Source organism: Lynx canadensis, chromosome D2 (genome assembly GCF_007474595.2).
Source record: "Lynx canadensis isolate LIC74 chromosome D2, mLynCan4.pri.v2, whole genome shotgun sequence".
In the NCBI taxonomy this organism is placed as follows: domain Eukaryota; kingdom Metazoa; phylum Chordata; class Mammalia; order Carnivora; family Felidae; genus Lynx; species Lynx canadensis.
In genome coordinates, this window is record NC_044313.2 from 67170668 (window position 1) to 67193587 (window position 22920).

The 22920-nt window shown below is 37.8% G+C and overlaps 1 protein-coding gene and 1 pseudogene across 1 annotated transcript in view; both read right to left on the reverse strand.

The window, feature by feature from the left end:
- BICC1 (BicC family RNA binding protein 1) overlaps positions 1-22920 on the reverse strand; it is a 284184-nt gene that overhangs the window by 131417 nt on the left and 129847 nt on the right. The gene's annotated exons all lie outside the window — the stretch shown is intronic.
- LOC115527672 lies at positions 2439-3701 on the reverse strand (annotated as a pseudogene).

Below are 22920 nucleotides of genomic sequence, written 5' to 3' on the forward strand. Positions count from 1 at the left end.
GATTATGAAGATAAGGGCCATAAACTAGGAGTGGGAAACTGTGTAGGCAGAAGCACCTTGATTTGCTAAGTCTTTGGGAAGCACTGTCACCACACCAGGCCTGTACTATGAGACGTAATCTCCCAACTTATTAAATAGCAATCATTTGGGTTTGCTTTTTCTGTTTCCATAGACAACTCTAACCTCAACTAACATAGGCAGTTTTTATCTTTAGTATGTGAGCCAACAGAACACAATTGTGTGAAATGGGGATGGTCCAACTAGAAAGCCTGACTCATGACAGAGGGGGGCAGGATCTAAAGAGAAAAGCATGAGAGAGATGCAAACCCAGCACAGCTAGAAAGATGAGACTAGGTAAGATGCAGGAGGAGTTCAATCATGCAGAGACTTGCAAAGTAGGATAAGGATTTTACTTTTTTATCTTAAGAGCACTGGGAAACTAGATATTTTTAATAGGTAAGTAACATAACCTAATGTGTATTTTTTTTCAAAGATCACTGACAGTAATTTGAAGAAAGGAATGAAGTGAGGGCCAAGACAGGTGGCAAGGAGACTAGGTAGGAAGTTGTTTTGACAATCCACCTGAAATACGGGGTTGGGCAAGATAATGATTATGGCCTATGGCAGAGTGAGTAAATGTGAAGACAGCACTGGCAGCACTTTGTATGTGTTATGCATGACAGATCAGGGACAGTAAGCAGTCAAGGATGACACCCAAGGTTACGACCTGGACAACACTGTGAATAGTGGTATAGCTCACTGAAATGGGGACTTGTGGAAAAGCTAAACACTTGGGTAAGTTCAATTTTTAACATTCTAATTTTTAAGTTCCTGAGACAACCAAGTGTAAATAAATACCCAGCAAGTAAAAGACTTGTTCTCACTAGCTTATTCATAATAGTGAAAAACAGGAAATAGCCAGGTGTCCATAAACAGGGAAACAGATTACCTGTGATATGCAATGTAATCCAACTCACTATTAAAAAGGAACAAACTACTGATATATTAATGATAGGAGGAACCCCCACAAACATAATGCTCAGTGAAAGAAGCCTTATACCATAAAGTACATACCACGTGTTTCCATTTGTATAATATTCTAGAACAATCATTGGTGAAAAAACTCAGAAAAGTGGTTGATACAGTAAATTGGGGGTGGATCTGGGAGAGGGGATAGGAGGAAACTGTTTCAAGTAATGGTAATGGCTTATATCTGCATAAGAGTTTGGGTTACACAGATGTATACATTTGTCAAAAAACAATGAATAGTACATTTACTTTAACAACGACAAAACACTCCAAATATTGAATGCTGATTACTGGTATGCATGGTGAAGGGGTGAAGTGTGCTGATGTCTGCTTGCTAGTCTGAAATGCAACAAAAAAAATAGATTGATAAATAAATAGAAGGATAGATACATCCATATGAGATAAAGCAAATATAAAGAAGTAATTGTAAAATTTAATTAGTGGGTATATGGTATTCCCTGCGTCTTACAACTTTTTTGTATTTTTATAATAAAATGTTAGAAAAGCTTTAACTAATCTGCACTTCTTTAAAAGCACTAAAACTTAAAAATAATAGATTCAAGCACACATCTTCCTCCTCCTTTTCCTTCACGTCTTCACTATTATTGTGAATCTATAAATGTTCACTACTATAGAATTCATAACCAATTCAACCACAAAGAAATCTTATCATTTTAATACCATTTGAAATCATTACCAAGTATCTAACATATGTACTTTGCAGAAAAATACTTAAATAGAAATATTTTACCACATTTTAAGCAATGAAACCATGATAATTCAGAATAAAGAAACGGGAAAATTTCAGCTAATACAGGGAAAATAATGGTCATTCTGAATCATGTAACATTTTAAGGGATACTGTTTTCTTACTTCCATACTTTGGTAGCTCTTTAGGACCCATTTAATAAGGAAATAACTATCACTGGCATACCAAATGTCACATTGTTATTCATTAATGTATTTTTAAATGTCTCCCTAGGAATACTGTTTATATCCTTAATTTCCACTATCAAACCCAAATTCTTTCCCTTAAAGAAAACCCCTAGGTCTTTCTTAGCAAAAATTAGCAACTAAAATTACTTAAAATTATTAGAGACTTAGCTGCATTTTACTAAAAATTTATCCTCAAAGAATAAAGACAAATTGTCTTTTTTTTCCCCTTGAAATGAGGCCTACTGAGGGTGATTCAACCAAGGAAGTATTTTAGGAACTGGAATCCTGAGGAGTGAGGCAGAACTCATGGGAGAGCTGAGGGGAGTTGATGACATTCAGTAACTTCTAGAGCGAAGTTCTGGGAACTACCTGGGTCTGGTCTGAAACCGCATGGAAGGACTGGGTTAAAAACAACAAGGTGGTTGCTGAGGCTAGGGGCTGGGATTGGATGGGCATGAGAGCCTGGATGGTTTCTAGAGGCAAGAGAAGCTCAAGACTGGGGTTTGTAGGTGGGCGTCTGAAGAAGTGTTCCAGAGGACAGTGACCATGATGATAAGAGGCCATAAAGAGCAGGCAAAGGTGGAAGAGCACAATGTCCATCCTGTGGCTGAACTACACTCCCAGGTGCTGCTTCTGAGCCTTGTGTTCCTACTGGCCCTTGCTGATGCAGAGCATCCATTTAACTCTGCCTCCTTGTTACCAGGAACCCTCCCCACCAACTCCACTGGCTCCTTCGGGCCAGGCAGGCAGATAGGAATGAGACCCAGGCCCTTACTTCCCCTCTGGGTTGCAGTGGGGCAGCATTTCTTTGGGCTGGTACAATGCAGAAACAAGCATTAGAGCCACCAACTCATGGGTGGTAGCTGGGTGGTAGCCAGGTGTGTAGCAGGGAGGTGATAAAAATGGTCTCCAGTTGGCTGACCTGCACCATCAGAGAAGAACACAGGGAAAAGGAGATACTGATGAGGGGGATGCCAGTGTCTGGGAATAAGTCATTTGTCATAAGCAGAAAGACAGTGTAGTCCGATAACAGTGCTGTCTTGAATGGGGCATGATTCTCTTTCTGCTGGTAGGTAGAAGCTGAAGGCATGGATGACAGCCAGAAAGCCACTGGATACCAGAAGGATACCAGAAGCCTCATCATATATAGGCTGGGATTGTGCCTTGATGGCTACCTGTTGAGATGAAAGAGCTGACGGTGAGTGTGCAGGTCTGTTCATCAAAGGGTAAATGGAAGATAGTCCATCTTACATATGCTGATGACTCATACTGGTTTATCTAATCTGCTACAACCTTCACAGGTGACATAAGCTATGTGACCTGTAGGTACCTAATCCACATCTATGAACTCAATGAAGATAACTGGAAGTCATAGCTCCTTAGTTGCCATGCTGAGCTTCCTGATGCCCCCATATTCCTCTGGATTCCACCTGATGAATGGATTGTACCAGACCATAATTAGCCACAGGAATTATGTCATCAGTTAAAGCTATGCATCACCCACTTCCAGGATGTCAGACAGGGTGATGGAGATGTAGACATGAGTGGGGATGCTGTAGTTGATGGCTGGATGGAAACTTTTCTGTTAAACACTGCTTAGAAAATAATAGGGACTCCCCCCACTGCTGGTCAAAGCCTGAGTGATTGGTAGTAAAATGGTCTCCTCTTCCTTGAAGCAGCCAGTGGAGAATAAGGCAGAGGAGGAATCCTTTCCCATGCAGCCAATCTCTTTCCATCTTCCTTTCCTTGGCTCTTTTCTGGAGACATAGCAACAATATTGTTCTTAACAGACCACAGGCCACACCTTGAGCGCTGGCTCAAATTATCCCTTTAATTAAAGCTTATGAAATGATTTTTCAAAACCAACTACCAATTAAAAAGCTCAAAATCAACTCTCATTCATTTATTATTTTCAGGTGATACAGAGAGTTTCTAACATGGCAAGCACAACTATAGATACTATAAGAAAAGAGTTTTCATTTAGTAGCACAAGTGTTTTAATTACATATTCATATACACCATGCTTGGGATATTTTGTTGCTCATTTTCAGTACATGAAGTCTTTAACATACAGTCTGGTGAATATTCTAAGACAAGTAGCTTTCCTTACTGTACATGCCATCAACTTAGACTTTAACTGTACAAAACATTTTTTAATGTTTATTTATTTTGAGAGAGAGAGAAAGCATGAACCAGGGAGAGGTACAGAGAGAAAGAGAGACAGAGATAGAGAGAGAGGGAGGGAAAGAGAGAGAATCCCAGGCAGGCTCCTTGCTGCCAGTGTGGAGCCTAACATGTGGCTCCATCTCACAAACCATGAAATCATGACCTGAGCAAAAATCAAGAGTCAGACACCCAGGCAACCCTATACTAAACTTTTAAAATACCTTTTAGGGGCGCCTGGGTGGCTCAGTCGGTTAAGTGTCCAACTTCGGCTCAGGTCGTGATCTCACAGCCCTGTGTTGGGCTCTGTGCTGACAGCTCGGAGCCTGGAGCCTGCTTCAGGTTCTGTATCTCCCTCTCTCTCTGCCCCTCCCCCACTCGCATTCTGTCTCTGTATCTCTCAAAAATAAATAAACATTAAAAAATTTTTTAAATAAATAAAATACCTTTAAACGTCAAAAGAAAGGTATATTAATCTCTCAAGTAAACATTTAGATACTATGTCTTTTTCAGAGCCCCACTGTTAAAGGAAAAAAGAAATAGCTAAATGAGCCTAACGTTGGTCCTAAGTCCTCAGTTTTTTTTTTTAATTTAATTTTAATTCCAGTACAGGTAACATACAGTGTTATATTAGTTGCAGATGTACAATATAATGATTCAACAATTTCATACATACAACACCAAATGCTCATCACAAGTGCACTCCTTAATCCCCATCACCTATTTCTCTCAACACTCTACCCACCTCCCCTCTGGTGACCATCAGTTTCTTCTCTATAGTTAAGAGTCTGATTCTTGGTTTGTCTCTCTTTTTTTTTTTTCCTTTGCTTGTTTGGTTTCTTAACTTCCACATATGAGTGAAATCATATGGTATTTGTCTTTGACTTATTTCACTTAGCATTATACTCTCTAGCTCCAACCACGTCCTTGCAAATGGCAAGTTTTCTTTTTTTGTTATGGCTGAATAATATTACATTTATCCATTTATCTATCAACGGACACTTGGGCTGCTTCCATAATTTGGATATTGTAAATAATGCTGCTATAAATACAGTGGTGCATGTATCCCTCTGAATTCCAAGTTCTCAGTTTTTAAATTCTTCCCTGGCCTGATCAGAAAAAATATTGAACTAGGTACAGCCACAAGTTTTAGAGAGGGAAGAGAAATCTTGTTTTATAAGTTGCTGGGTTTTGCTTTGCACACTGTAACCAGCCTAAAGCAAAATGCTTTCCATAAATGTGGTAAACAAACACCAAACTCCATTTCATCAATAAAACCAAGTTTTCCCAAATAAGAGAATGTCAACTCACTCCATCCATTTTAAACTGATGCAATCCTTGGAATGTGTGTTTGTTAAAAGGGCAAATGAAATGGTGTAAAGCTCAAATGTGACCAGTGGAATACAGGCTGTTGTGCTAAAGGAAAATTTTGAGTTTTTCAACCAGGGTCAAACAGAAAGGTGAGATGCAGAACACTGTAAATTTATCTGGAAAAAAATTGAGTGGAAAGTGTAAGTTTTAAACACCACTGATATTTTCCTTTTCTTTTATAAGGTCATTCAAGTGAGCATCAAAGCTCACATAAGAAAAATTCACAGAGGAAAAGGCAAGGAAATGTCTTCGAGAATGCTCTTTGTATAAATTGGTATATCTGACCCAAGGCAATAATGCAGTGACCAAAATCAGAGCATCTAAAGATAATGTAAAACTTCCACTTTTTCAAGCTAAAATGATTCAGGGAATCTTTTAAACCAAGTTTTACTCCCAGTCTGTACCCTGTGCATTCTGTTAAAAAGTGAAAGACCATAAAATTTTCAATTCTGTGTTTACTGGCAAACTTATTATTTATTATGTTCACAAAAAAATTAATTTACAGCAAACCAAGATGATACAATGGGGAAAAAAGCCATTTATTGAGTACCTGGTATGCACCAGCACTTCATAAACACAAATACACATGAGCTCCACTTTCTCCATACAACCTTATAAAGCAGGCATGATCCCCATTTGACACTTGAAAAGCACATTTGGAGAGATTAAAGAACTTGCTTAGGATCACACAGCTGAGTCTGGAGAGGCTTTTATTCCTGGCTCTATAATTAACTAGCTATATGTTCTTATCAGTATAAGTCACCTGACACTCATATGCAAAATAAAAGACTTAACTGAATATTTTAACTACATTAAAAGGTGATTTTGATCTTTTAGAGACTGGTAACAGATGGTCAGACTTCCTAATTTCCCTCTACCTCTACCCTTCCTTGTCTTTATCCAATTTTACTATTCCTCACTCATTCCATAAGAAGGTAGGGAAGGGAGTTGTGCCCTCCCTCTGCCCCCCCCAAAAAAAAGAGTACTTAAAAGTTTTGTTTTACTTAAAAAAAATTTTTTTTAGAGAAAGAGCACATGTGCGAGTGGGGAAGGGGCAGGGGAGAGGGAGAGAAAGAGAGAAGGAAAGGGAGAGAGAGAAAGAGAGAGAATCTCAAGCAGGCACCACATTCAGTGTGGAGCCCAATGAGGGGCTCAGTCTCATGGCTGTGAGATCATGACCTGAGCTGAAATCAGGAGTTGGACACTTAACTGACCGAGCCACCCAAGCACCCCAAAAGTTTTGTTTTAGATAGCTGATAACACATCTAACTTTTAAAGGAGAAAAATCTCATATAGAGAAGTTAAAACTAATTCCTAAAACTAGAGCATTAAAGACTTTACCCTATACTTTTTCATAATTACAGTGAACAAATGAGAACTGACTTCATAAAATTCCCTCAAATGCCTGACATCTTTGCTTAAAAATAAAAAAATATATATATTACTGTTCTCCCATAACAAGTTTGGTAAAGAACCATCATAGTAGCTAGTAAGAAACTGTGTGTCTAGACTAAATTTAAGTCATTCTTAACAAATTACCTTTTTTTTTTTTTGACTTAAGTACAGTTGACACACAATGTTGCATTAGTTTCAGGTGTATGACACAGTGATTCCACAAATCTGTACATTTATGCTCTGCTCAGCACAAGTGTTAGCTACCATCTGTCACCATACAATGCTATTATGATACTACTTTACAAATTAGCTTTTAAAGGACTAGAAGGCCAAAGAGAGTTAAGTAATTCCTTCTATATCTTGTTTATAATCTACAGAGGTACAAACTCACAGCAATTAATTAGAAAGTAAAATTCTAGTTTGGTAAGTAATAATCTGTGCCTTCCTTGAAATTGACAAGCTGAACTGAACTGAGAATTTTCCATTGGCCCTAATCACAAACCTCTTACTTGTTTATTATTGAAAAGTCAGAAAAAGCCATCACTTCCAATATATTTGTCAAAGGGGGTTATTTATTAAATAGAGAAGAGAGATTAAACATGAGCAAATGCCTGAGATATTTTTACTATTTTATTAACTCCTTGCAAGGGGGTGCCTGGGTAGCTCAATGGGTTAAGGATCCAACTCTTGATTTTGGGGCCCACATGATCTCACAGTTCATGAGATGGAGCCCCTCATTGGGCTCTGTGTTGACAGCATGGAGTCTGCTTGGAATTCTCTCTATCCCTCTCTCTCTGCCCTTCCCCAGCTCGTGCTCCCTTGTACATGCCCTCCCTCTCTCTCTCAAAATAAATAAGCATTAAATTAATTAATTAATTAATTACAATAAAATTCCTTGCAGGGAATAAATCAAGGGAAAAATATAGGGAATAATTCGCCAGGTATTTAAGAGAGGAAGATGACAACATTAACATTTGAATGCCTACTATGTGACATGACAGGGAGGTTTTATGTAGATTGCTTTGCTTAATCAGTCTATTTTTGTAATCCAGTACAGTTAACATACAGTGTTATACTAGATTCAGGTGTACAATAATCACACTCTAATTTAGTCCTAAAAAAGGTAGGAATTATATCGCATTCAACAGGTGAAGAAAGAGACTCAAAAACTAGGTAATTCGTTCAAGGTCACACAGCTAATAAATGCTGGTGTATTTCCAGCTCAAATATATTTGAATATATACTTAAATGAAAAGTCTAAGCTCTTTATACTACCCCCCCCCCCCACCTTCTCTGTGCTTGGTCAAGGGTTTCAAAAACTAAAAAGTCACATTCAGCAACCTATTAAAATTTTAGTTTTGGCTGAAGAAAAAAGAACCATGTGATTATGATACACTGTATCAACTGCTCCAAAGGTATGAGAAGATAGCACATACAAGTTGTGCTTGTAGAAAAGGGTAAGCTGGACATTCAGATAAAGCTATTTAAGTAGAAAACATCTTAAATAAAAATATATTTTGCTAAATAAGAATTTTCCTTAGGTCAGAAGTGATAAGAAATAAGTAAGTGAAGGCTAGAGTCAGCATATGCCATAGAAATGTCTCTTACCTCATGGCCTATAGTGTGGATTTTAACAAACCAAGTTCAGAGAACAGAAAATAAATTTCACAACAGAAACACATAAAGCCCCACCCAGAGATTGAAATATAAATTCCCCCTTAGTTATCAACAGTAGAAATGAGTGTCTGGCTTTGCCCCAGTGGAATGAGAAAAAAGAAAAACGTCTGAGAATTCCTAAATACAAGTCTATATTCATGCACTTTTGGTGACAGAATTAAAAAAATTTTAAAGCAATTTAAAAGTAGTGTTCAAAGAAGTCTCATGGATAAAATTCTAATGTACATGAGCTTACAATAAAAAAAAAAATCACTACAGGTACAAGGGGAAAAGCCATGAGTAGTGATTTATTACAAGTATGTTGAAGGAACAAGATACTATCAAAACTAATCATGCAGATTTTAAAAATAATTAGTTATAAGGACAGGAACACTGAGTAACTCCCTTTCCTAAAGCTCAGGCACATAAGACCTACCTAAACCTGAGGATGGGGGAGAAGGGGACATACCAATCCACCCTCCACCCACCAAGAACCTTGCACCAAGTAACAAGCAGCAGCAGCAGCAGCCCACTGCTGGGGAAGAAGCAAGAACATGGAGAGAGCTGGGGGCCCAGATATGCAGTGTGGACTGAAAACCGAGGGTAGATTAGGAATGCTGAGAAACCCCTAATGCACTGAGACCTCCTACTAAGCTCAAGGTACTAGTACTTTAATACTGGAGAAATCTGAAGTCTGTGTTGGACTCAAAGTAACTATAGCAGCAACAAAATTCAAATCTAGCTCAACTACTGATAATACTGACACAAATGCCTATATCAACAGCCTGAAGGAAAGACAGAATTGGCCATTTATGGGTATTATTTACCCCGTCTCTATTGTTCTTTAGGACACAAAACCTTATATTCAGTTAAAAAATTACTAAACACAAAAAGGGAAAATTAAACCATTGCTAACAGATGACCTGGTCAACAGAACCAGACTCCAATATGGCCCAAGTATTGTAAATAAAACAAGGGACATTTAAAATCATTATAAATATGATAAGAATCTAATTGAAAAAAAAAGATCAACATGTGCTTATGGTGGTGAGGGATTTACCAGAGAGATGAAAACTATGTAAAGGATCAAATAAAAATGCTTGAAATGCAGAACAAAGTCATAGACTGGGAAAAAAAAAATACTTACAAATCATATATCCAATAAAAGACTTGTATCCAAAACTCTTAATACTCAGTAAACAACCCAACAACATAGTAGCAAAATTTTGAACACTTAACAGAAGTCATAAGAATGGCCAATAGTCACATAAACAACTGTTCAACATCAATCTTCAAAAAAACATAAATCCATGATGAAAAACTGCTACATATCCACTAGAATGGCTAATCTTAAAAAGATAGACATTACCGAGTGCTGGAAAAGCTGTAAACAATGGTAATTCTCATACATTGCTGGTGGGAATCCAAAATTGTAGAGCCACTTTCTGATTGAAATGAAACATATACTTCCCAAAGGAGCCAGCAATTCCATTCCAAGGCATTTACCCAAGAGAAATGAAAATATTTGTCCACAGACCTGTATGTGGATTTCACAGCACATTCATTTATAATAGCTATAAAATGTAAACAATTCAAATGTTCATCCACTGGTGAATGAACAACAAGAAATACTCTAGTATATCTACACAACAGACTACTACTCAGAACCAAAGCAATAAACTATTGGTACACTCAACAACCTAGATGAATCCCAAAGATTTAGTCTAAGTTAAGACACAAAGGACTAAACACTGTGTGATTCTACTTATATGACATTCTGAAAAAAGCAAAACTGCAGCAAGAGAAACAGATCAGTGGCTGTCAGGTACTGGAAGTTTATGGGAAGGAAACTGTTCTTTTAATGAAAACTTATAAATTGCATTTTCAAGACGTGTAAATACAAATAAAAATATCTTTCATTTGTTTATTCAAAAAATATTTACCGAGCGCCCACAATGTAGCAGGCACTATTACAGACACTGTACCAAAAAAAGTTTCTTTTAGGTGCACAAGTATGAATTTTCAGAAGTGATGGGAACAAATGCAACAAAAACTCATTTAATACAAGTTTTCTACATGCTGATTGAATGTTGTCAGAACTCAATACTCCAGATTCTCACAAAATATCCTATATATTCGCATGCTAGTTTGTTACAAATTTATTAGGGTGAACCATATGAAACTGCAATGTAATCAACAAAACATTTCTTTCCTGTATTCCCATAGACAAGAACTAAGAAGCCAGGGGAGTCACCACTGGTAATGTCACACCTTCTCCTCATTGTAATGCAAAGTACTAGCTTAGTTTCTGGTCAAAACACCTGATATTTTTGGTGAGTGTTTTTTGTTTTGTTTTTTCACTTGTTAAGAACTTTCCTGACATCTGGACTGAAATGTGTTATTCATCTTGTAAACAGAGATGATTGCTATGGAGACTTAACTGACCTCTGGTTTCATGTTTCTAACATAAGAACTAAAGGACAACAAAATTACTCCCATTTTTAGTTAAAAGTCTTATACTTAGCTTCCTTATCATTAGCGGAAAACATGAGGTTTAATTCATTCTTAATTCAGGCATTTTAAAATAGACTATTCCTATGAAAAATAAATACACTTTCCAGAATCAAAAAATGACATGAAATACCATTTTGTTAAAGAATCTATTTTAGGTAGTATAATTCATGCAGATAATTTCAGGAAAACAAATACAATTTTTGCACTTTAACACTATCTTAACTTTTTTTTTATAACCCACTGGGACATTTATATCCTTTTGGTAGGATATTTTCATGACCTGCGTTGATAGTATTCTGGCCTGTAGAGGGGCTAATAATTAATTCCAGAGTCACTAAAGTTTGCTTCAGACCCACTATATGACAGCTGCCACTCAGCATAAATGTACACACTATGGATGATGAGAGCTGCATGACCATCTGTGTCTCACAAAGGACCTCATTACAGAGAAAACAATGAACAGAAATTTAGAATGTAAGAGGTGGAACTTTTTATCCCTCATATTTCATAACAATTATTTATAATTCCAAAATATGAACGTTCTCAATGTTAAAAAGTATATTTCTCTATTTTTCCAATTTTTTTCAAACTCCACTCTAATTTTTATGTTTTTGCTTTCTTGATTTCAATCTTTCAAAACCCTAACAAATCAAAGTTACAGAATTTAATCTTTGGTCAAACGAATCATACTACAAAGCCTCATATTTAAAAATCCAAATCCTATCAGATTTTAAATCTGTATAAATTCAATAATACTTAATCCAATTTTTTAAGTAAGTGAATTTTTACTTGAAGTACTCAGTTACCCTCCAGCTGACTTCAGGTATTTTCCACTACGTAAGAGATTATCTAAGGTAAACCTGTGCCATATAACCTTTGCATAAATGAACTTGTGCCAACAAATGAGAAAATCTGAGCATGGCATACAAAGGTAACTCTATACCTTAATTTTAATTGTTTAAACCTAAACATTGTCGATAATAGCAACCAACTTAACAATCTTTAGAAAATGAAAAACAGATGAAAAGTCTTAGATCATCATGAATCACACAGCAATGGAATTTAGCTTTAGATCACTCCTAGGATTCTTCTAACTATAATGGGGTTTAGGCTTTGATATTTACAATCTAAGCCAGTGGCTCCAGACTACTTCTCCCTTCAGATTTCCTGAAGGCAATGAGGTTAGGATAAGGGGTGCAATTAGGGTAGGGGTGCCTGACCTCTTTAAATGCCATATCTAAGCTCCAGGGAGAAGGAACATGGAACCTCTTGATGACAATGCCCCTGAATTCGGTGAAGAAGCAGGAAGAAGCATGAGAGATTTCAGAAGCGAAAAAAAAGTCCAATATCAGTATGTGAGCCTTTTTAATGTCACACATTTGAAGAAAAGAATCTCCTCCTTAAAAAACCTGACAGCGCCAGGTTGCTACCAATAACCAGGTCATGTCATTTTAGAAACCACATCCTATTACCACTAAGGAAATTTAAAACATTAAAATAAAAATCCAGCTATCAATACCCCACTATAGTCTCACGATTAGTAAAAATTTACCTCTACTCCATGTATGGGAGAAATGGACAAATTGTAAAAAGAGAAGCTGACAATAAATATATATTTGTTAAATCTCAAATACTTCATGAGGAAAGAATACATGGCTTGAAATTTAAAAAGACAATGCATGTAACATGTTAAATACAGTGATCTTCAACTTGCAGCACATTAAGTCACTTAGACGGACCTTTTCTTTTTCCCTTCCCTTCTCCTCCTCCCTGGCATGAAGATGAGAAAGACTAAGGAAATAGCACAATGATGGGAGGGGGTGCTATGAAGAGGCATCTTAGGCAGCATGCCTGGCAGCTAAGGAAAGGGGTTAGGTGAGGGGAGCACAAAGGTGGCAGAGGAAGGAGGATTCCTGAGTGATTGGAATATTGATTACATGAAGCAGAATTAATTAACTGGACAAAAAAGTAATATACTGAGGATAATGGGAGCCAGCTTTCTCAACTTCTGAAGAAGAGGGAAGGCTAGAAAAAGCACTGGAGGTACTGGGTTACAATTTGAATTATCAGAATAAACATATCTTTCTAAAGTTATACAGATCCAGGTATAGAAATAGCACAGATATACATGTGTGTATTATGTATACACATATACATCTCCTAGTTCTGTTTGCTGAGAGGGTGTAGGAGCAATGACAGCACTGAGACCCAGATTGTAATTCTAGTTACCATAATCTACTCAAAAGAAGGAGGGTCAGGACAGGGAAGTAAAAGACAAGCCTGGAACATCTTGTCCCAATGCTCAAAGAATGATAGGAATGTGTCAAAAGCAAACAAACAAATAAAAACAGGAATCAATTAGGAAAGGCTCAAATCTAGGACAATTTTGGGTATCAAAATAATGAGATTATCAAATTATAATCCACTGAATAAAAGGGTAATTCATAAATCCATATTGATATGAATAAGCAAATGAATAAATAAATAGGGAAGAAAGTTCTTTCTTATAGAATATCAACTAATAGATGTGGCTGAAACATTGAAAATAATTATCATTCAGTAACTATCATGGTAGTCTTAAAAAAAAAAAAAGCCAGGTGGAGATTTGATGAAGAACAGGATATTGGCATAATATGGGAACATCTCACAAAATACTAGTTCAATAGAAAAGGGATAATGGTGATAATGGAGAAAGTAGTGTTTACCAACTTGAGAAAGTGATCATATTTAATATTACTTACCAGTGGTGAAACAGATTGACACTATATGTTTCCTGATGTGATACACTGAAAACAGCATGGTGCCATTCCTGCCAGGAAAGCATGGCCTGAATCTGGTCATGAGAAAACACTGGATGGTTCCAACTGAGGGTTGTACAGAATGAAAGGCCTTTCAAAGACATGAGAAACAGGGAAAAGACAGAGGAATAGATTCTAAACTGAAGAAGACTGACACACATGATATCTAAATTCAACACATATTCTTGCATATGGTCCTGGACCAGGCAGGGAAAAAGAGACACTACTGGGGGCATTTGGTGAAATTGGAATGGGATGTGTGAATTGCATGGTGGTTTTGTGTAACACTGATTTCCTGACAATAACAGACAATTGTCCACGCCTTCCCATCTTCTCTCACTGTGCTGTCTCTGGTAACAGTACCAACCTCCTCATTTAGGGGTGATGGAACATGTCAGAAAAAGCCTACACAGATTAACAGAAAAGGGGGAGAGTTCAATAAAATATTAATAATTGGGAATCTGAGTCATAGGAATGCAAGAGCTCTGTGCAACATTTTTGGAAGTCCAAGACTATTTTAAAATAAAAACAACGTATCATCTGGGGAATCTGCTAAAAAATCACAATACCCTGACTACCTCAATTAAATAAACCACTTGTGGTGGAAATCAGAGGCCAGTGTTTAATGCATCTAGGAGAATCCACCAAATTTGTACTCTACAATACATAGTAGTTGCTAAATAAATGGTTGATACTGCTGCTACATAAAACTTTTTAGCATAACTTCACGTCTATATGCAGAACATATTGAAATTTTTTTAAGAAGACAATCTTGAATAATTGTGACCTATCTGAAACTGCGAAGATCCACCACAAGCAATGAGGTTGATGATACTGTTACCAAAGACAGCACTAAAAAAATTATAAGTAAAATATTAATAATGATAGGAAAGCAAGTCTTTAATCTCTCAAATGTCTACTGGTATCACAAAACAGTTACTGAATTTGATGTCAAACAAGGATATAAATTATTACAAACATTAGCCCACAGAATCCTCAGAAATTACAAATATCAATTTAAATAGGAAACAAAATGAGCAAATATAACTGACAGCTACTTGTGTCAAATGTGTTTTTGAGTGGCTCTTTAAAACTTAATTTTTTTTTTTAATTTTTTTTTTCAACGTTTATTTATTTTTGGGACAGAGAGAGACAGAGCATGAACGGGGGAGGGGCAGAGAGAGAGGGAGACACAGAATCGGAAACAGGCTCCAGGCTCTGAGCCATCAGCCCAGAGCCCGACGCGGGGCTCGAGCTCGCGGACCACAAGATCGTGACCTGGCTGAAGTCGGACACTTAACCGACTGCGCCACCCAGGCGCCCCAAAACTTAAATTTTACTTTATTTGGGTGTTTGTGGTTTTTTTACTAAAAAAGAGAATTTATATAAAACAAGCAGGACCTTATTAAAACTGTCTCTAGGTTCAGAGAATATTCTCCTCCTAGTTCAAGATTTTATACCTCTTCTATGTTTTCTTTTTCTCTCCTCCTTTTGCAAATGGCTAAAAATTCATTTTTGTAAGAATAAACAGCTGTAAACAGCTAAAACGCTCCCCAGCCTTTTAAGATTTTTTTGCCTTAAACTGCATCCACACAATATAACATGTAATATGCAGCAGGAAGAAAAAAATGAAGGTAACTTTCAGATTCAATTGGAATAGATTCCCATATATATTTTTTTAAGTTAACAATACAGCAAGCTGCAAAACTAGAATGTGGGGAAGGGAAAAGAGACTAAAGATCATTTTACTTTGTACATCTGCTTTTGTATTATTTTGAATCCTGATTCCTGTTAACAGAACTAAGCAAAAATTTTAACTAACATATACATAAAACAATTTTGCAGCTCCTCCTCAACTTACAATGGGGTTACAACCCAACAAACCCGTTATAAGTTGAAAATATCTGAAGTCGAAAATGCATTTAATACACATAACCTACCAAAATCATAGCTTAGCCTAGCCTATCCTGAACATGCTTAGAACACTTACATTAGCCTACAGCTGGACAAAATTATCTAATGCAAAGCCACAAAGCCTATTTTATAATAAACTGTTGAACATCTCATGAAACATTGAATACTGTACTGAAAGGGAAACACAGAAAGGACACATGGGTACAGAATCATTGCAAGTGTACCAGCTGTTTACCCTCAAGACTGCATGGCTGACTGGGAGCTGCGGATCACTGCCACTGCCCAGCATCACAACAGAGTATTGCACCACACGTCACCAGGGCAGTGCAGCCCCGCCCAGCCCAGGGAAAAGATCCAAATTCAAAATTCAAAGTATGGTTCCTACTGAATGCATATCACTTTTGCACCACTGTAAAGGTGAAAAATCTTAAGTCAAACCATTGTAAGTCAGGGACTGTTAGTACATTTGAGAAATCTTCCTACCCTAATGTAATTTCAGTGGCTCCAGACTACTCCCACTCTTCTCCAAAATCACTGTGTATATTAAGTGGGTGCCCTTAAATTATAGCAATGTTCATTCATTCAATTACACCGAGTCCTGCTGAGACACAAAAACTACCATAGGGCACTTTCCTTTGGAACATACCAAAAATGCAAAACAGCAATCCCTGCCTTTATCTGGATATAGCACATCTACTATACTACAATGCAGTGCTGCTTGCAAATGAAAACTCCAATAAGGAACAGATTGCACACAACACAGAGCATTTGAAGGATCACGTCTAGCTCCCAGTGATTAGGAATGATTTTATGAAAAAGATGGCATTTAAGTTGGCCTTTCAAAAATAAGGCAAAAGTTGGGATACAAGGACATTCAAGATGGATGAAATGACATGACTCACTGATTTCAGAGAATAGCTAGCAGCCCATTTGGCACAGCACATGGTTAGTATAAAGAAGCTGAGACAGAAAAGGCTGGAAAGTGAGGCTAGGGCAAAAGGCAGAGGCACTTAAATTACCCTGGTCAGTGCCTGGCTCATAATAGATGTTCAATACATATTTAACACCGTAAGTCATGGAGACATTGTCAAGATTGTAAATTGTCAGCATGCCCAGATGCAGTTAACCATCTGCAATTTACTGAAGGTTTTAAGTAGTCCTGGCAGTATGTTAAGATGTCATTTATTTTAATTCTTTCAGCTGGTTATAAAAACGAAGAAATTAATAGAGTTGTATTCTCAGATCAAGGAACTTAAGAAATAAAAATTCTGGAAGACCAAACCTACTAGAACCTCTATGATTTAAACAATGATATCCTCTTACTGAGGTCAAATTCTGTGCCTGCTAAACATATACTTGCTGGAACAAAGCAAGGACAGTGACACTTCATAAAGGATAAACAGTACCCTGATTCAAACAGACCTGTGGACTGAACAGAGAGCCAATCAGGAGTAGACTTCATCAATTTTCCATACTGGACTATTTTGAGTTCAAACATTGCATACTTTGAAGAAATGTTAAACTACATTTTCAAGGGAAAAAAAGCCACACTTCAGCAGAGAAGTTTGATGCTTATGAAAGGGGCTTTAAATTTCTGCTACTGTCTTTGGTGTGCACAGTCTTAGTGTGAGTGTAATTTATTGAGTATTTATCCCACCAGCAGGGCTCAGTTTCAAAAAGAACTGAAAACAAACCAGGCCCATGAAGATGATGCAATATCCCTGGAATTTTGGAGACAACTCCATGAATCCTAAAACTATTTCTGGCTATTTGGCCAAACTCAGGGCAGTGTTTGTGTCTGCCCATCTCAGTGAAAATGCATTCTCTTTTGTGAAATATGGCAGCTACCATCAGCAGGACAAAACATCAAGGTTCACTCACCTTGACTAAATATGTTCCACATTTTAGAGAATAACTTGCTTTTTAAATACAATATTCTCACTCTATTAAAACTAATCAGTGATTAGGTTCTAAAGGCAGTAACTATGTACTGCTGTGTGACTTCGTATATTAATATCTTTATTGGCATGGCCAAAATGTTCTAGTATATACAATAGGCTATCTGCTCGGCCTCCATTGTGTACAAATTTCAAATTATGAAGCCTTCCACTAACAGCAAAACACACTTAAGGAAGAAAAGAACTAACACTAAGCTCCAACTAAGCTTATTTTCTTTTATTATACATATAGAGTGCTTAAAAGTCCTGTAATCAAATAAACAAGTAAAAACAAGCTACATCCTGCCAGACAGTATCAATATTAAATACCCTTCTCCCAGAAATAACGAAACAAAAATGTTTAACAAGGTAGTAGCCTCTGGTCCCTTCCAACTTTAAAATGTTGCATCTCTATAAAGTTTTTAAAAACTAATTCCAGGGGCGCCTGGGTGGCGCAGTCGGTTAAGCGTCCGACTTCAGCCAGGTCACGATCTCGCGGTCCGTGAGCTCGAGCCCCGCGTCAGGCTCTGGGCTGATGGCTCAGAGCCTGGAGCCTGTTTCCGATTCTGTGTCTCCCTCTCTCTCTGCCCCTCCCCCGTTCATGCTCTGTCTCTCTCTGTCCCAAAAATAAATAAACGTTGAAAAAAAAATTAAAAAAAAAAAAAGCTAATTCCAAAGTAAGGTAACAAGGCATTATATAACTGAACATTTTAAATGGATAATGCTGTAAAATACCAAGTCAAAACAATAAACCTTTACTGAATAACTATGATGGGCATATCAAAGCTCACCAAAAACATGACTAGGAGTAAGCAACCTTCCTGGGAAGGACTATAATCATTACCTTCATTAGTAAAGCACATATCATTACCTTCGTTAGCAAAGCAAATGAAGGTCCAATCATTGTGCCAAGAGAGGACAATGAGGGTCTATGGATTAATATGTTAATTCAGCTACCAATAAGGGCCTCAAAACTCAGGACTCTCAAATTTTCACTTATGTAAGTAGTGATGGTCTGTTTTCAAGGTTCTATTTTAACTGCATTTGAAAAATCAGAAAACGTTAGAGTTGGCAGAATTGTTATATTCATTTAATCTAATTCCTTCATTTAATAGATGAGAGCACCAATTTATAAAAGGGAAAATGGTTTCTCAAAGTAACATGGCTAATTAACAGTTCTCTTCTTTCTCAATAGAAACACCTCTCATTCCACTTTTCTTTTCTCAACTGGTGAGTATGAATTTTAAATATATTTTCTGTCCCAATTCACTATTGCATTTGGAGTGCCCCTCTGGGTGGGTCCTTAAAACTTAGTATCAGGTGATTCTACTGAGTAATTAACATGGACTTTCAATTATCTTAATCTTGTTACCTCAAGAAAACTTCATTCTTCTTTTAGTTATGCCAAACTTGCCAATCCTAGAACCAGCTTTCAAGGTTTTAGAAAAGCTGTGGTCCTGCTCTTCCACCATACATTTTGAGACCATAATTTGTTTTCAATCCTAACCACTATTTAAGGCAGTAGATTTTTTTTAAAGGCTAAGGCTTTAAAAACACATGTTATATTTACTTGGCAAAAGCCCTCTGGATACAAGTACTTTACCATAAGGATTGTAGGTGTATTAAAAAACACGTAGGAAACAAAAGCATCAAATGAAAAACTGAGAGAATTGCAGAAGGAATATTAGGATAAGAGAATAGTAAGGCCAAACAGAAGACTGGAACACAGAATTTCACACATCAGGGCTTGAATGGTCACTATCCTAGGCTGCAAGGTTGATCCCTGCCTCTCTCAGAGAAACCACATCTGTACAGGATTCACAGTGTCCATAAGCTAAAAAGTAAGCCAGTTTCCCAGGGTGGAAGCACAGAGGTTGCTTGTAGTAAGCAATTTCTGCAAGCAATTTCCCCAGTGGTTCCTCATAAAAGTCCTGTCTGTGATGGGGTGGATGTCCTCCACAATACTGGCATGTGCTGGGACTTTCCTGCTCAGTCTTTCTCAACACAGGCTGATGGCACAGTGCCAAATAAAAGAGACACAACCCATCTCGCTGGGCTATGGAAGCGCATGCAAGGGAGGCCAAATCTCCCTTGGAGAAGGGTCTGGCTTCACTCCAACTCCCAGACAAATGGGCGATTAAGGTCACAAAGCTGAGAGCCTGGTCACAATCATTTTAGTCTGGAAAGTGTTCAAGGTAGGCATTCCTCCTTGCCTACAAAAGTCATTTGTAAGTTGGGGGTGGGGTGGGGTGAAGAGGGAGCCCAGTAATTTTTTAGTCTCTAGAAAGCATGATTCAACAAATTCTAACAGAAGTTTTGCCATTAATATTTGTACTTCTCATAAATTTTCAAGGACTAACTGCAATTGGTTTCATCTTTTCCTGCTATGACATCTTTTCATCTTATTTATTTTTAACAAAGGAAGCTCCAGGTTGACTATAAAAATCTCATTAAAAGGATATACAGAGGCTTAGTTTTACTGAAAAAAAATTCTACACAAAGGAGGAATGAATGAATACGATGTGTTGTAAGTAACAGAGTAATAAATAAGTCCAAATTAGCAAAATAAGCCATTTCAATAAAACCTGCTCTGGGCTAATAATACCACATAGCTTGAGGTCTAAAATCAGAACCCAACAGCTCCAGTTTGACAGAGCGTGAGAAGAGTGCAACCATTGTTTCAAGGATGATAGGCACGATCCATGGAAGACAGGGCTGTCCTAGCTGGACTGCAACCCACATAGTCCAAACAATTGAAGCCTGATATAACTAGTCCACAATGGAATCACTATTCAGTGGAGATAGTAACATGAACCCCACCATCACTATTTTTAACTGTGCTCTCTGGAATCCCTCTTCCTTCCTCATTTCTTATTATGAAGTAAGAGTCCATAAAGGTTTGGTCAGTTTCAGTATTAGAAACTCAGTCCAGTGCAGTGTAAGACTCCATTCTGACAACCAATTCAGAGTTAATCCCACTCTCCATGACCAGCTAGATTCACACACAGCTCAGGAAACTCAGGATAGCAGGGGAGAAGAGGGAGGAGAGAGGGACAGAGAGACAGGCACACTGGGAAGGGCGAGCTATTCTTTCCCACCTTAAAACTTCTTCAGAGCTCCAGATCATCTGTTCAGTAGGTGGTAACTAGCATTTTTTTTAACAGAATAGAAAATGGAAAAAAATCAGGTTGTAGAACATGTGTTATCTCATTAAACTTTTTTAACTTTTTATTTTTAGGTAGATGTGTAGTGGGTCAGGATGTAAGATGTTTTTATTGCTGGTTACAGTAAAAAAAAAGAAATCCTTTCCTTCTATCTCAGATGGTGGGACAATACAATATGGTAGTTATAACATGGTCTTGGGAGCCAGACCACCTGGATCCAAATTCCAGGTACTAAATCTCTCCATATCCTAGTTTCCTGCATACATAAAATGTGAACAATAATAAAACCTATATCATGAAGTTGTTAGGAGGATTAGAGGAGTTAATACATGATAGTCTATCAAATATGCCAGTAGAGATCAGCTCTTGGGGTAGGAGATGGAAAGGAAGAAAGGAGAAGGAAAGGATTGCAGCAGCAATCCTCTCTCCACTGCTTTTGAGTGCTTCTCTAACACCAACAAGCTACTAACAGCCTCTACAGGGAAGGTGTGCAAGAAGGTCTCTTGTGCAGAGTCTCTGAGTTTTTGAGAGGCACTCATGAGGGTTCCCACTGCACACTTCCCTGACATGAGAGAACCAAAATCCTCCATGTCTCCTTACCCCTGACACCAGCAGAATACCTAGTGGTTTCTAGACGCTGGCCTCTACTCACCTAGCAGTCAGGCTTCATGAGTGGGTTACTGGAAGGACAGCTCAAGACCAGCTACCCTGAGTGGTATCTACTTGGCTCACACTAACCAATGGGAGAGTTTCTCCCCAGTTTTCTTGTCCAGTCTCACACAGGCATTAGGGCACATCAGCAAGCCTGTTGCTTAAGCAGCTATGCCACTGGGTAATAAAACGCTGATCTCCTCTTTTTGAACGTGTGCCTAATCTTTGAGAGATTTCCTTGGAAAGTCCCTTCTCCCAAGAAATAATCTCTTAACCCATTTCCCACCAGCTCAATATCCCTAATGATATTCCACCTCTTTCTTCCCACTTCACTCTTAATTAGGGGTGGGGTTTGCAGGGAAGCAGGGTGGTTTGCAGTGGTGGCTATGGGTATCAGAGCAATTTCTAACACCCATTAGGAAATGTAACACACTCAAATGTGTGCAGACTCAATATTGGCAGTTTTTCCAAAACTCTCTTCAAAATACCAGGGCCATAGTCCTTCAATCTGCATCCTAGTTGCCAATTATGGGGTAATAGAAAAGGTCCTACCCAAGTCCTGTGTAGGGGAACAACCAAGGTAAAAAGAAAAGCAGAAAGGAAAGAGAGAGCAAGTGATTAGAAGTGACCATGATTAGGAGAGAAAGGAGTGTCAAGTAGCCCTATGCTCAGATCATGGAAAGGATTTCTAATAATGGAGAGGAATCCTGTACCTCAGTGCTCTGGCAGTCAAAGATACAGGGTGTGTGAGAGAAAGTGACAGAGAGACAGACAGACTAAACATGGTACTATTCTCTCCATACCATAGCCTTTGAAATCATATATCTACAGTAATAACCTAAGTCATGGCGCAGTGGCTAGCACACAAGAGTGTTGCACACACCACAACATAAAACTCTGTATGATAAATGCCTTTTATGGCTTGGATTCAAAGGCTTCTCTGGCAAAGGGCAGGAGAAAATGGCATTTCCAATGGGTGAACACAAGAAAAATTTGAAGGACCTGTACAATATTGGGACATTGACTCCATGCACACTGTGATGCATATGAGAGCACAGTTCAGAAAAGGATAGTTGTTGGGAGTATTTTTGTATACTGTGAGCATCTAACATTGCCAAGTACCACAAGCTCCTAAAGCAGATGACTTCAGCCATTCTCTAACGTAGGACAGGGTCTCAGTCCTAAGTGCCAATACTACCCTTAGAGATGGCCCAGTGGCTAGCAGAAAAGCAAAGTAGTTTTTTTTAATGCAGTTGAGTGGGCCATATTTACTTCAATTCAAATAAGGCATGAAAATACTAGATCAAGTTGAAAAAACTCAGCATGTCCTAAAGCTGGAAAAAAAATGTTGTGATTTCTGGAAAATACATTGTTGAATGTAGTGTATCCTCT